The sequence below is a fragment of the Terrapene carolina genome, unplaced genomic scaffold (assembly GCF_002925995.2).
Source record: "Terrapene carolina triunguis isolate 2854851 unplaced genomic scaffold, T_m_triunguis-2.0 Scaffold62, whole genome shotgun sequence".
Lineage (NCBI taxonomy): Eukaryota > Metazoa > Chordata > Testudines > Emydidae > Terrapene > Terrapene triunguis.
In genome coordinates this window covers 63,966-66,732 of record NW_020664413.1, presented here as the reverse complement: position 1 = coordinate 66,732, position 2,767 = coordinate 63,966, and the positions used below count along the sequence as shown (strand labels likewise).

Sequence of the window (2,767 nt, the reverse complement as noted above, 5' to 3'; positions counted from 1 at the left end):
GTGGGGGCCGGCGTCTCCTGTCCCTCCGGGCTCAGTGTGGGTCCCGGCAGTCGGGGCCGGCGTCTCCCCTCTCTCCGTGCTCAGTGTGGGTCCCGGCAGTGGGGGCCGGCCTCTCCTGTCCCTCCAGGCTCAGTGTGGGTCCCGACAGTCGGGGCCGGCGTCTCTTGTCCCTCCGTGCTCAGTGTGGGTCCCGGCAGTGGGGGCCGGCGTCTCCCCTCTCTCCGGGCTCAGTGTGGGTCCCGGCAGTCGGGGCCGGTGTCTCACAGAATCATAGAATATCAGGGTTGGAAGGGACCTCAGGAGGTCATCTAGTCCAACCCCCTGCTCAAAGCAGGCAGTGGGGGCCGGCGTCTCCCCTCTCTCCGGGCTCAGTGTGGGTCCCGGCAGTGGGGGCACACTCCCTGCACAGGGTGGGGTGGCCGTGGGTCAGAGCAGGCTCTCAGGCCCTCTTGCTGCGCTTGGAAGAAGGGTTTGCTCTCTCTGTTGCCTGCTGGGTTTCTCCCAGTGTGCCGCTGTCCTCTCACCAGCCGCCCCAGTCGCTGGCTGCCAGGTGCTTCCAAGCCTGCAGGGCCTGGGAGTCTAGTCACCAGTTCTAGCCATGGGTCTATAGGGCACACTCCAGGGCCCAGTCCTCTCATCCGGCTTCTTCCCACCACTGTCCAGCCATCCTAGACCTCAAAGCCCGTGTCTGAGTCCTCCTGAGCCCCCCAGTGCTCACCCGCCCTCCCGCCGAGCTCCACGGGGCTGCAGGCACTCGGGCACCCCATTCAGCCCCTTTGGGGACAACGTGGCAGGCGGCGCAGGCGAGTTTCCTAACCCCAGTGACCTCAGCCTTAAAGCCTTTGAGAGTCACAGATCCCTGAAAACTACACAAGCTGTGAGACTCCCGCTGCCCTGGGCTAAGCTAATCCGAGGTTCATCAGCGTTTCCGGCTGGACAGCGTCCCCCGCTCCCCTCTCTCTCCAAGCCCTTTGCTGCTGGCGTGAACCCCCTGCACGGAGCCGGACCCCGCACCCACAACGGGCCCGGAGCGCTGCACCATGTGCTCAGGCGGGGAAGCTCCACCAGGCCCCTGCGTAGAAAGGCCATTGTCCTGGGGGGCTCGGCCAGGCCCCCCCTATAAATGCTGCACAACGTGGCTGTAGTGTGGACACTTGCTACCACCACAGAAGGGGGTTTCCCGTCGCTGTGTAAATCCAGCCCCGTCCCCCGAAGGGTGGGCGCTGGGTCAATGGAATCATTCGACCCTACGCCGGGGCTCAGACTGGCTAACTCCATCTCGCTGGGCCGACCCAGGCTGTGGGTGTGGACCAGTCAGTCAGAGTCGATGGCAGCTTGACGGCTGTCAGAGATGGCCCTTCAGCGAGGTGTCCGCTGCCTGGCCCTGGCGGGGCAGCTGCCCGGAATGAAGCACAACGGGCTGCCCTGGGCCAGCCGAGCTCCTGTGACCACGCTGCCCATGTTTCAACGCAGGCACTAAACCGAGACTCCATAATCTACCGTCGCCCGCTGCTCCAGCTGGGCTCTAGGGCGTCCCCTCGGCCCGTTCGTGGCCATCGCCTCTCCTGCCCCTAGGACATGGCAAGGTGCCGTTTGCCAGGCTGGGATGGTGGAAGGGAAGCCTGCTGGAGCAATGCCTCCTGCCTCCTCTCTGCCCCTGGCAAAAGGGTCCCATGCAGGAATCCTTCAGTGCGACCCCTGTCTGGCTCCTGCGGTGCCCCGATCCCAGGCTGAGCAGGGGCTGGGAGCCTGGAGCCCTGTGACGACCCAATAGGTGCAGGACTGCTCCCCTCGGAACATGCCCCAAAGGTGGGGGCTCCCACCCCTCGCCCAGGGGACAGTCCCAGAGCCCAGCCCCTCCCTCAGACAAGAGCTCCTTCCAGATAGTCAGCCTCCATCTTCTCCTCTTGTGCCTCCTAGTCACAGCCCTGCACACCCTGAATCCCTGTCCCTTCCCAGCAGCCGCACCCTCCCCACAGTTGCCGGCTTTGGGCAAGTCCTTCATTAGTTGTCTTTGGGCTGTGCTAGGATGAAGCCCCGTTAACCCTTCTTCAGAAGCCCCGGGCTGGTCTCCACTGAAAACTGAGGTCGGCATGTGAAAAATCCACCCCCCGGGAGAGACGTCGCTGTGCCGAGCTCAGCCCCCGGGTAGCCAGCGCTAGGCCGAAGGAAGCTCTTGCTGCCGCCTCTGGGGTGGTGGGTTAGCGACGGCGATGGGAAACCCCCCTTCCTTCCCCCGTGTCTGCGCTGACACGGGACAGCTGTGCCGCTGGAGCGGTTTAAGTGCAGACAGAGCCCAGTCCCCGGATGGTTCCTATCGCGCAGCTCCGGGTCCCCTGGGGATTGCCCTGGACTCTCCGAAGCAGCCCGGGAGGCAGTGGCCACGTTCCGGGCCAGGAGGTGGTCTCCACAGCACAGGAACGCCGGCATCATTTGGCTGTTTGGCGATTTCGTTCCCTGGCAGAGATCGGGACATTTAACTGCCCCGCATGCACCGAGCACCGGGACCGGGACGCTGATCTCGTTCTCCTCCAGTCCTGGGGGGTGGCAGCGTGTACCTGTGGGTGTTCTCCCCTGCGTCGGTCATGCCTGTGTGTGCTCCCATCTTCTCTCAGCATCACCTGCCCGTCTGCTCCACAGCCCAGCCTCGTCCCTGGCTGGCACCTCCCACTACCCAAACTCTCCAGCCTTTTGCTCGCCGAACAACCTGTCAGCTCCCTCCGCTGCCGCTCTGGGTGCTGCCCGGCGCGCTCGCCGGCTCCCCCCG

At 64.9% G+C, this 2,767-nt stretch overlaps 1 protein-coding gene across 1 annotated transcript in view; it reads left to right on the top strand.

Annotated features, from left to right (window-relative positions):
- Window positions 1–2,767, top strand: part of DNAJB2 (DnaJ heat shock protein family (Hsp40) member B2) — a 19,834-nt gene that overhangs the window by 6,466 nt on the left and 10,601 nt on the right. The gene's annotated exons all lie outside the window — the stretch shown is intronic.